The 12,815-nt window shown below is 47.1% G+C and overlaps 1 protein-coding gene across 4 annotated transcripts in view; it reads left to right on the forward strand.

Moving 5' to 3' along the window:
- Positions 1–386: 386 nt before the first annotated feature.
- TTPAL (alpha tocopherol transfer protein like) overlaps positions 387–12,815 on the forward strand; it is a 47,321-nt gene continuing 34,892 nt past the window's right edge. For 2 of the 4 annotated variants that reach the window (XM_077948686.1, XM_077948689.1), the window contains exon 1: positions 387–523. The gene's annotated coding sequence lies outside the window, so the exon portion shown is untranslated. The remainder of the gene's footprint in view (positions 524–12,815) is intronic. The other 2 variants (XM_077948680.1, XM_077948682.1) reach the window with 2 other exon arrangements.

Genomic DNA, 12,815 nt, shown 5'->3' on the forward strand with positions numbered 1-12,815 from the left:
GTTGCAGTGGCCTCTGTCACGTGGTTAAGCACAGCAACTGGAGTGGGGAGTGTGGTAAAGGAAGGAACACCAACCCAGATATTCAGGAGGCATGTGAGCAGAAACTGTCCCCAGAGCAAACAAGAAGAGAGAGTACTTCAATCAGAGAAGGAGGTGGTGGTGTAGACTGTGTTCCAGGTCGTGGGAACAATCAGTGCAAAGGTCCAGGGGTCGGGGAAGACAGCCAGCATCCAGCACATCTGGTGAAACAAAACGAGTTCTGTATGGGTTGGTATAGAGTTGGGGGTGGGGGGTGGTAGAAGAGGGGTGGAGTGGCCGGAGACTGTGGCCAGATGACTGAGAATCTAGTAAACCATGTCAAGGAGTTTGAACTTTATCCTGAGGGCAAAGGGGAGCCAGGGAAGGGTTTTAAGGGGGAGCAGAGTGGCACGATCTGCTTAGTAGTTTGGAAAGATGCCTCTGGCTGCTGTGTACAGGTTTGGAAGGAGGAGAAACAAGAGAAAAGTCTGGAACAAGACCCCAGGTGAGCGAAGAAGAGGCCTGAGTGGCTGGGAGGTGGGCCCCAGAGAGACATTTCACTTACAGTGTGGGAAACGGACAGGGAGTTGGTGGCAGTGTGGGTTATACTGGTAACCTGGGAGTCCGGGACTCCTGGATTTTATGATTCTAAAATTCTTGGTCAGGCACAGTGGCTCATGTCTGTAATCCCAGTACTTTGCGAGGCCAAGGTGGGCAGATCACTTGAGGTCGGGAGTTTGAGACCAGCCTGGCCAACATGGTGAAACCCCATCTCCACTAAAAACACAAAACAATTAGCAAGGCCTGGTAGTGCACACCTATGATCCCAGCAACTCGGCAGGCTGAGGCAGGAGGATCCCTTGAACCCAGGAGGTGGAGGTTGCCCTGAGCCAAGATTGCGCCACTGCACTCCAGCCCGAGTGACAGACTGAGACTCCATCTCAAAAAATAAAATAAAGTAAAATTCTGTGATTCTGTGTTCAACACTCCATCGTTCTTCAACACAAAATGTCCAATGATATCACCATATGTGTAGGATGCCCGACCTTACCGCCCTCCATCCCTCTTTTCTGAGCTTCAGTTTTCCTTGTTTACAAAGTGAGGATCATTAACACTGTCCTTGCAAAGCAGCCGTGGGAGTGGGAGCTGGTGTGTACTCAGCATCTGCACAGAAAGGTGGTCCATCATGGCAGGCAAGTGTTTGCCCTGAAGTGCTCAACACACAGGCACTGTCAGGAAAGAGCCAGGTGTTGAGAGAACAAGAGAGATCAGCAGGGAAGAGCAGGGCAGGCAAGGAAGAGCCTGGTCCTTGTCTGCTCCTGGAGACCTGGGCTGCTCTGGCCTCCTGGCTTCCGCCTGGGCATCTGAGAACCAGATTTGGTTGCTTGCTTCTAGGCACCGACAAGTTTACATGTTGGTTATGGGGTTCCCTATTTCGGCAGCTGGCCAGAAACTCCCCTCTCCTAGTCTTAAACTCCCCCAAGGGCTACAGACACCAGCTGGGAGTAGCCAGGCAAGATCTGGTCTTCCCTGGACTGATCTAAGCCAGATCAAGTCCCACAAAGGTGATAGGACCCAACCTGCTCACACTCTAGCGCCCCCTCTAGGTCACACTATAGGCGTTTCCTTCTTAGACAACTGTCCATTGGCTCCAGCAAGAGCAAGCCTTTGGAGACAGAACCCTCACTCCTCTCCCCAAAACACATGGTCTCCTGAACCACACCCAAGGTTTATGTGTGCTCCTGCATTATAATTTGCTTCTCACCAATGGTTCAGTTTTAATTCAGTCCAATCCACAAAACATCCATTGAGGCCGGACACGGTGGCTCATGCCTGTAATCCCAGCATTTTGGGAGGCTGAGGCGGGTGGATCACTTGAGGCCAGGAGTTTGAGACCAGCCTGACCAACATGGTGAAACCCACCTCTACTAAAAATACAAAAATTAGCGAGGTGTAGTGTCAGGCGCCTGTAATCCCAGCTACTCAGGAGGCTGAGGTGGGAGAATCGCTTGAACCCAGGAGGCGGAGGTTGCAGTGAGCTGAGATAGCACCATTGCACTCCAGCCTGAGTGACAGAGCAAGACTCCATCTCAAAAAATAAAATAAAATAAAATAAAATAAACAAAACAAAATAAAACAAAATAAAATAAAATAAGTTGAACAACATAACTGTAGCAGGCTGACCCGTTGCTTAGAGAAAGAGATGGGAGGCCAGCCGTGGTGGGCCTGAAGCCGCCGGTGCTTAGTGGATCAGAGTAGGGTCTGAGACCAGAGAGCTCAGTTCATTTCTTTGCACACAATAGGGGCTCTGCAAACACCCGTGAAATTAAATCAAATTAGGAGTTTAGGTGACACAAGCTAGCATGTGCACTAACTATTTCTGGAAGGCGATGAGACACCAGAGAGCAAGATGGTTTTCGGGGGGATGTAGGGGGGCTGGGTAGCTGGGGTCAGGGTGGGAGGAAGACCTACTTCTCATTTTATGCCCTTTTGTACCTTTTGAAATGTTTTATTTTCACCACGTGCACACAGAGCACAGTCAATCAAACAAACAATCACAATTAAATAAACAATGCAGGGAGCCAGGCTGTCTCAGAACTCCATTGCTTCATGCATGCTCTTCCCGCTGATGAGATACTCCTTCCCAGCTTTCTCCAAAGTACACATCCTCCAAGATGTACACAAATGTCCTGTCTTCTGGGGCCTGCGCCTGCCTCCTTGTGATGTTTCTTCTCTGCTTACCCACCGCATCCTGCTCTGTGGCCTGGAGGCACCTGTGCCTTCTGACATCACAATGCATTCAGCCAAGGGGAAGAATCGGCAGAGATAAAAGGGCAGGATGAGGGAGAAGTGGGCGTGTTTATGCCACCCCCAGCTCCCTCCCTGTTTTGCCTTAATTTTGGCAGTGGCTGAATTTCTCCACAGCCTCAACTCCTGTCTTAGCCTTACTTATATGGCTCCAGCTATCTCTGGGTCAAGTAACACCATTCTGTCTCTCACCCCTTTGGCCTTGGGGTGCCAATAGCTCCCCACTGTTGCCAGTCCCTGCATGCCTCACCTCTGCAAACACTTTCTTCGTTAAGTTTGCTTCAGTTAAGCCAGCAGTCCACAACCTGGGGTGACTTTGCCCCCAGGGGACATTCGGTGATGTCTGGAGATGCTTTAGGTTGTCATGACTGGTTGAGAAGACGCTACTGGCAGAGGCAACAGACAGTGCTAACCATCCTACCCCGCACAGGACATCCCCCACAACAGAACTGGCCAGCCCCATATATCAATAGCACTGAGACTGAGAAACCCCCATAAGTTTTTGGGACTCCCACTGCTCCCTGCCTGAAGCTCGACAGGTCATGGCTGGGATCTGGACTCCTGCTGCCCTCTCTGCATTGTGGTGTGATCTGCCAGTTTCCACACATGCTGCTGATCTCGTCTTAGTGACACAGAGGTGAAAAGACCCCAACCTTGCCCTCAAGCTGGCCATAGTGCAGTGGAGAGAGACCCCGGTGAGCAGGGTTCCCCAGCAGCCTCGAGTCCTTGAGGGCAAAGTCTCTTTGTCAGTCACCACATAGCCCCAGTAGGAGAGTAGCAGACATTTGCTAACTGAAACAAAAGGTCCTTTAAAAATATCTTAAAACAAGGCCAGGCGGTGGTTCATGCCTGTAATCCCAGCACTTTGGGAGGCCAAGGTGGGCGGGTCATCTGAGGTCAGGAGTTCGAAACCAGCCTGGCCAACATGGTGAAACCCTGTCTCTACTAAAAATACAAAAAAAAAAATTAGCTAGGTATGGTGGTGAGCGCCTGTAATTCCATCTACTCGGGAGGCTGAGGCAGGGAGAATTGCTTGAACCTGGGAGGTGGAGGTTGCAGTGAGCCGAGATTATGCCTCTGCACTCCAGCCTGGGTGACTGAGCAAGACTCTGTCTCAAAAAAAAAAAAAAAAAGTCTTGAAACAGATAGATTAGGCTCAATGGCTAAACAAGACCCAGGAAACCTTGCTGGGTTTCCCTGTAACAAAAGTTCCAAGGAAACCACAATCAGGCAAAGATGTACAGAATGAATGAATTCTAATCCCAGGGATATGGGTGAGTCTGTGGGACAGAAGACAGCTACGAGCATCCCATCTCTAAAATGGTTATAATGGTAGAGCCCACCTCCTAAGATTATATGAGATTAAATTTAATGAAAATCACTTACAGTGTTACCTAGTGCATGTTGAGCACCAGGTGATGGGGCAGTGGCTTCACAACAGGTCTAGGGAAGAGCTCTGCCACTGGTTTACACCCCAGGCCTCACTTTCCCAATCTGTAACATGAGGAAAATGTAAGCAAGATTAGTGTTTTGCAGAAATTATACCATAGGGATGCTTGAGGGGGGTTCTACAATATGTAGTGCGAATATCATTTTCAACATCAAACCTGTAATTTAATAAAAGTAAAAGATCAGTCTGTTAAACTGGAGTGAAATATTATCGTCAGGCAGGGCTAGGGTGACCAACTCATCCTCTTTTGGCCAGGACTTGTCTAGTTTTAGCTCTGAAAGTCCTGTGTCCTGAAACTCTTCCTCAGTCTCAGCAGACTAGGATGGTTGGTCACCCCAGCAGGTCAAATGATCAGCTTGCCATACTAATTTTAAAGATAATAAATAGCTAGCCGCCCGACACAGTGGCTCACGCCTGTAATCCCAGCACTTAGGGAGGCTGACTTGGGCGAATCACTTGAGGTCAGGAGTTCGAGACCAGCCTGGCCAACACGGCGAAACCCCATCTCTACTAAAAACACAAAAATTAGCTGGGAGTGGTAGCAGATGCCTGTAATTCTGCCTACTTGGGAGACTGAGGCAGGAGAATCGCTTGAACCTGGTAGGCAGAGGTTGTAGTGAGCCAAGATTGTGCCACTGCACTCCAGCCTGGGCAACAGAGTGAGACTCCATCTCACAATAAATAAATAAACAAGCAAACAAACAAACAATATATGTTGAATACTTATTTTGTGCCAGGCACTGACTTTACAAGTATTAGCTCATTTAATCTTTATAAGAACCCAGCAAGGTAAATATTAACATCTCTCTTTATACAGTGGCACAGAAAGTTTCAGTAATTGCCTGAGTTCACACAACTCCTGAGTAGTAAAGCGAGGATTTGATTCCAGGCCATCTGGGTCCAGAGTTGCCATATTTAATTTGACCTCTACTATATATTTGAATATATTTTTATTTTTTATTTTTTGAGATGAAGTCTCGCTCTGTCGCCCAGGCTGGAGTGCAGTGACACGATCTCAGCTCACTGCAACCTCTGCCTCCCGGGCTCAAGCGATTCTTCAGCCTCAGCCTCCCAAGTAGCTGGGATTACAAGCATGCACCACCATGCCCAGCTAATTTTTGTATTTTTAGTAGAGATAGAGTTTCACTATTTTGGCCAGGCTGGTCTCAAACTCCCGACTTCAAGTGATCTGCCCATCTCGGCCTCCCAAAGTGCTGGGATTACAGGCGTGAGCCACCACACCAGGCAAATATATTTTTAAAACATCTTTGGAGACAGTAATAATGTCAATAATGATGATAATAATAATGGAAATATATTTTAAAACATTTTTGAAATAGTAATAATGACAATACATTTTTGAACACTGAAATATGCATCCCAAAGTTTAACACTATGGAGGCCACGTATAAACTAACTTAAGCTGCTTGGTTAGCCCACTGTTGTGCAGACCTTAGAATAAAGCATTTTGGCCACCTCTGCTGAATTAAAGCTAGAATGGAAGACTCAAATGTTTACAGGGCCAGGTGGGTGATGTCAGTGAGTGGTTTTAGAGCAACAGGGAGTGGTGGGGACTGTGGCAAATGGGAATGGAATGCACGAGCTGAGAAGAGGCAGCCAGGACTCAACTCCAGGCACTTGGAATTGGGGACCAGCAACGGCAGATTCTTCAGGAGGAGACAAATATCCATCTTCATCAGCAACTAATTCAATGAAAACGATACAAAAACACAAGGTGTGTGAAACAAAACGTGCCTGTGGGTCAAACCCAGTTCCTGCTCTCCTCTCACCGCTGCCCTGCCCAAACTGAATGGATGCTCAGATTATCAGGAAAGTTGTTAAAAAAAAAAAACAAACTGGACAGGCACAGTGGCTCATGACTATAATCCCAGCAGTTTGGGAGGCTGAGGCAGGTGGATCACGAGGTTGGGAGTTCAACACCAGCCTGGCCGAGATACAAAAATTACAAAAATTTTTAAAAATACAAAAATTAACTGGGTGTGGTGGCAGGCACCTGTAACCCCAGCTACTCGCGAGGCTGAGGCAGAGAATGGCTTGAACTCGGGAGGTGGAGGTTGCAGTGAGCCAAGATTGCACCACTGCACTCCAGCCCAGGCGACAGAGCAAGACGCTGTCTCAAAAAAAAAAAAACAAAAAAACAAAAACCAAAAAAAAAAACTATTTGAAACTGTGACGTATTCATTCAACGGAACACTATACAGCACTAAGAATAAACTCTAGCTATGAAAAATATGGATGAATTTCACAAACATAAGCCAGACACAAAAGACTACATCCTGTGTTATTCCGTTTCTTTAACATTTAACAACAGACAAGATTCATCTCTGGTGTCAGGAGTCAGGCTTGTGGTTACCCTGGAGAGGGTGCTAGTGAGTGACTGTGAGGGGCAAAGGGAAGACTTCTGGGAGCCTGGCCGGGTTCCATTTCTTCGTCTGGGTCCCGGTGGCATGGGGGTTCTGTTTGCAATGATTCGTTGAGCTGCACACTTGAGTTTTGTGCATTTTTTGATGTCTGTTTTTTGGTTTTTGTTTTCTTTTGAGTTGAGGTCTTTGTCACCCAGGCTGGAGTACAGTGGCACCATCACAGCTCACTGCAGCCTCCATCTCGTGAGGCTCAGGCAATCCTCCCACCTCAGGCTCCCGAGTAGCTGGGACTACATACAGGCATGTGTCACCATGCCTGGCTAATTTATTATTATTATTTGTAGAGGCAGGGGGGTCTTACTATGTTGCCCAGGCTAGCTTCCAACTCCTGGGCTCAAGTGATCCTCCCGACTCGGCATCCCAAAGTGTTGGGATTACGGCATTAGCCATCATGCCCAGCCATATGTGTATTATACTTCAAATTTGATGTAAAATTTTTTGAAACACATACACAGAAACCATTACCATTTGGAAATATTTTTCTGGACAAAGCAGGATTGTGTTTGGATAGAAGGGAAAACAAATGAGGAAATAATCCATTCCAAGTACGGGAAGCATCTGACGACCCTTTGCTGAACTGGTGATAAGAATACAATTGTCAGGGCTGGGCTCCCCACTGCACTCCAGCCTGGACAACAGAGCCAAACCCCGTTTCAAAAAAAAAAAAAAAACAATGAAAAAACAAAAGTGTCTCCTTGGAGAGGCCTTTCTAGGAAATAACCTTCCCAGTTACTTCCTCTTAGGGTGCTATAACTTCCCCTTAGGAAATGCCGATTGCAGTCTGCAATTCTCTTGTTTATTTGGGGTTTTCTTTTTTCCTTTTTTTTTTTTTTTTTTTGAGACGGTATCTTGCTCTGTCACTCAGGCTGGAGTGCAGTGGCGAGATCTCGGCTCAGTGCAACCTCTGCCTCCTGGGTTCAAGCGATTCTCCTGCCTCAGCCTCCCAAGTAGCTGGTACAACAGGCGCCCACCACCATGCCTGTCTATTTTTTGAATTTTTAGTAGAGACAGGGTTTCACCATGTTGGCCAGGCTGGTCTTGAACTCCTGACCTTGGGTGATCTGCCTGCCTCGGCCTCCCAAAGTGCTGGGATTACAGATGTGAGACACTGTGCCCGGCCCTTTTTTTCTTTTTTTAGTTTATTGTCTATCTCCCCTTCATGAAGACAATGATTTTGCCTGTCTTATCCATCACCTGCCACATAGCAGGTGGTCACAAAATATTTATTACATGAGAGAAGAGAAGAAGGGAGGGAGGGAAGGAAGAATATCTGAGTGGATAATTGGGAATTAACAAGGCAAAGCTGCGGGTGGTTGGAAGATGTGACGAAGACCGATGGGACTAGAGATGAGAGATCAGAGGGTGCAGCAGGCAAGATGATGTCCATTTTACAGATGAGGCATCTGAGGCTCAGGGATGGCAAGGGGCATGACCAAGTCATCCAGTGGGACAGGTCCTAGATGAATCCAGGTTCCAACTCAAGAGTCAATAGAACCTCAGTTACTGAGCACCCATCTGTACTAACGGATGAGTTGAGTACTGTTATTCCTTCCTAAGGCACAGCCAGGCACAGTGGCTCACGCCTGTTAATCACAGAATTTTGAGAGGCTGAGATGGGAGGACTGCCTGTGGCCAGTGGTTCAAGACCAGCCTGGGCAACATAGTAAAACCCCCATCTCTACCAAAAAATATTTTTCGAATTAGCTGGGCTCAGTGATGCCCGTCTGTAGTCCTAGCTGCTCAGGAGGTTGAGGCAAGAGTAACATTTCAGCCCAGGAGCTCAAGGCTGCAGTGAGCTATGATCAGGCCATTGCACTTCAGCCTGGGCAACAGAGCAAGACTCTGTCTCTTAAAAAAAAAGGGGGGGGTAGGGGGGAGCCAGGCTTGTAGCTCACACCTGTAATCCCAGCACTTTGGGAGGCTGAGGTGGGTGGATCACCTGAGGTCGGGAGTTACAGACCAGCCTAACAAACATGGAGAAACCCTGTTTCTACTAAAAATACAAAATTAGCCGGGCATGGTGGCTCATGCCTGTAATCCCGGCTACTGGGGAAGCTGAGGCAGGAGAATCGCTTGAACCCGGGAGGCGGAGGTTGCAGTGAGCTGAGATCGAACCATTGCACTCCAGCCTGGGCAACAAGAGCGAAACTCCATCTCAAACAAACAAACAAAAAAGGAACTAAGGCACAGAGAGTTTGAGTGACTTGCCTAAGGTCACACAGCTAGGAAGCAGCCAAATCTCAGGACTTTCGTCTATTCTGAATGGCTGTTCTCCACCACCCACCCCGCCTTGCTGCTAACTCTCTGCTCGGACCAGCACTGTCTATGAATTCAAACTCTGACCCTTTCTAGAACTTTGGGCAAAGCCAGGAAATTCCATGAAACCCCTTCAAGGCCTGTGTTCCAGTTCCCCCAATTGCAAACCAAAAGAGAGCAAAACTAGCCCTCCTTGCAAGGTGGCTGTGAGAAAACAGTGATAAAAATTAATTATAGGACTTGTATGTAATAAAAATAATTGCAGGGCTGCTGGTAAACAGCCCGGCTCTAGAGATACAGACTGATGATAACAGGCATTTATGGCCCCGCGGCCCAGCCTTTCCAAGGCTGGGGTGATAGGAGCCGGGTCACGAGGTGGGGGTGGTCACAGGCAGGAAACTCCCAGCAGCCCTTGCCGCAGGGAGGCCTGGGCCTGTCTCCGAAGTGGCCTGCACAGTGTTTTCAGGGACATTTGGAAGGACACTCTCCTAGCTTGACGGGCCACCATTCATTATCCATCTGGTTGGGTCGGATGTCACTTGCTGTTTGCCTTTCTAAAAACCTGCAAACAAGGCTGGGTGTGGTGGCTCACACCTGTAATCCCAGCACTTTGGGAGGCCAAGGTGAGCAGATCGCTTGAGGTCAAGGGTTCAAGACCAGCCTGGCCGACATGGTGAAACCCTGTCTCTACTAAAAATACAAAAATTAGCTGGGCATGGTGGTGGGCGCCTGTAATCCCAGCTACTCAGGAGGCTGAGGCAGGAGAATTGCTTGAACTTGGGAGGCGGAGATTGAAGTGAACCAAGATCGTGCCATTGCACTCCAGCCTGGGCCACAGAGTGAGACTCTGTCTCAAAATAAATAAATAAATAAATAAATAAATAAATAAATAAATGTAAAAACTTGTAAATAATGGGCACTTTACAGTGACTTTATTCATTTGTTAATTCTCAAGGCCCCAAGGATAGGCAGGGAGCAGATTTTGGTGGTGGAGGAGGTGGAGCAAGGCCCAGAGGAGACAGCGGTTCATTCTTCCTCTATCCAACGGATATTTATTAAGGGCTACTCCATGCCAGGTGCCTCGCTGGTGGAAGGTAGTGACAGGGACACCAGGGACTTGCCCAGGATCACAGGGTGTCCTAGGGTGGGAGGAAGTCAGGGCTGGTCCCTGGGTCCTCAACACCAAGGACAGTAGTCTCACTGCCACAAAAAAAGACCGGAGTGGCTTGTCCCTTTGGCAAAATGACTCCCTCTTAGGATTCTAGCCTTCCCTGCAGGCGTTCACAGTTAATTCTTAAAGACATAAAAAATCCATATTAGAACTTAGTAATTTTTTTTTAATGAAAACGGAACCTACTTATCACAAAAGCTCAACCAATAAAGAGAAGTACAAATAACTAAGTTCAAAACGTGGAAATTTTACTACCCAGAGAAAAACACTCTTAGCAGAGGTAGCAGAGCTAAGCGGTCAAGAGCACAGACTCAGACCAAAGTGCCCGGGACCATGTGCTGGCTTGTAACCTAACCATGCTACAGTGTAGCCTCTCCTCTGCCTGTTTCTTTACTTGCAAAACTGTATAATGGCAGCACCTGTCAGATATAGTGTATTAAATGTTAGGAGCATGGACAAGCTAACCATTTGTGGAGTGCTTAGCACAGCACCCAGCACAGAATAAGTGCTACTTAAAGGGTTGTTCAGTGTATCCCCAGACGGTGCTACATGCAGACATACCACACCTGCTTATGGTCTTAGGACCTGATTTATATCACACACACACACACACACACACACACACACATATATACATATATATACACACATAAACATATACACACTAAACAAGATATTCCAGGCACCTTGCCATGTCTATAAGCTTCTTTCTATAAGTAAGAATTTGATTTAGGCTGAAGACAGTGGCTCACACCTGTAATCCCAGCACTTCGGGAGGCCGAGGCAGAAGGATCATGTGAGCACAGGCATTTGAGACCAGCCTGGGCAACTTAGTGAGACCTCGCTAAGGTGTTGCAATATGTAGCTGTAGTCCCAACTACTTGGGAGGCTGAGTTGGGAGGATCGCTTGAGCCCGGGAAGTAGAGGTTGCAGTGAGCCAAGATTACGCCACTGCACTGCAGCCTGGGCAACAGAGTGAGACTCTATCTCAAACAAATAAAAAGAATGTACATTTCATATTGATAGAAACTTTCTGGCTGTTTTCGGCCCTAAAAGAGTGCTTGGCACATAATAAATGCGCAAAAAAGTGTTGAATGAATGACTCTAATTTAGTCAATATCCATGACAGAGGAATCTGTTACATACTGGGTGTGTGACTTTGAGCAAGGCTTGTCAAGCCTCTGAACTTCAGTCTTCTAGGTTTAACGGGTATGACATAGATAACATGTACTGAGTTAACTCTGTGCTGGGACCAATTTGAAGTAGTTTATATGGAATATCTCCTTTAAACCATACAACAGCATTTGAGGTACTATTCTTAGTCCATATTAATGTTGAATTAGCTGAGGCACAAGGAGATTAAGTAACTTGACTAAGGTCACAAGTAAAAGGTGGAGCTAAGAGACAAATTCCCCAGGCCTCTGATACCACAGTGTACCCACTTACCACCACTCTACACTGCTTTTCTAAGATAACCCACCCTTGGCCACCGACAGTAGAAGGAATAAATACATGGTGGTACATTTGTACAATAGAACATTATACAGCAATTGAGTGGCTCATGGGCTGGGAACTACGGCTCATATCTGTAATTCCAACACTCTGGAAGGTTGAGGCGGGTGGATTAGTTGAGCTCAAGAGTTTGAGACTAGCTTGGGCAATATAGCAAGACCCTATCTCTAAAAGAAGAAGAAGAAGATGAAGAAGGAGAAGGAGAAGGAGAAGGAGAAGAAGGAGGAGGAGGAGGAAGAGGAGGAGGAGGAGGAGGAGGAGGAGACGACGACTATACAGTGATTAAGAAGAGCACATTGAGGCCAGGTGCAGTGGCTCATGCCTGTAATCCCAGCACTTTGGGAGGCCAAGGTGGGCGGATCATGAGGTCAGGAGTTTGAGACCAGCCTGGCCAACATGGTGAAACCATGTCTCTACTAAACATACAAAAAAAAAAAAAAATTAGCCAGGCGTGGTGGCACGCACCTCTAATCCCAGCAACTCAGGAGGCTGAGACAGGAGAATTGCTTGAACCCGGGAGATGGAGATTGCAGTGAGCTGAGATTGTGTCATTGCACTCCAGTCTGGGTGACAGGGCAAGACTCCATCTCAAAAAAAAGAAAAATGACATCCTGGATTTTTATGGCAACCCTAAAGTTTGCATATGTATGATTCCATTTACGTGAAGTTCAGAAATAAGCAAAACGAATAAATGGTAATAGAATTAGGAGCATGGTTGCCTTGGGTGGGAGTAGGAGTGAGTAGAAAGGATATTAGAAAAGCTTCACATCTTGATCCGGATGGAGGTTACCTGTGTGTATACACATGTAACAATTCACCAAGCTGTACACTTAATGTTTTTACCTTTTACAACACTTGTGAATTACAACTCCATTAAAAAAATATATTTTTAGGCCAGTTGCAGTGGCTCATGTCTATAATCCTAGTACTTCAGGAGGTCAAAGACCAGCTTGGGCAACATGGCAAGACCCTGTCTCTACAGAAAAATTAAAAAATTAGCCAGGTATAGTTGTGCACACCTGTAATCCCAGCTTCTTGGAAGGCTGAGGCAGGAGGATCGCTTGAGCCCAGGAGATCTAGGCTACTGTGAGCTGCGATTGTGCCACTACACTCCAGCCTGGGCGACAGAGGGAGACCCTGTCTCAAAAAAAATTAT

The sequence above is a fragment of the Macaca mulatta genome, chromosome 10 (genome assembly GCF_049350105.2).
Source record: "Macaca mulatta isolate MMU2019108-1 chromosome 10, T2T-MMU8v2.0, whole genome shotgun sequence".
NCBI lineage: Eukaryota > Metazoa > Chordata > Mammalia > Primates > Cercopithecidae > Macaca > Macaca mulatta.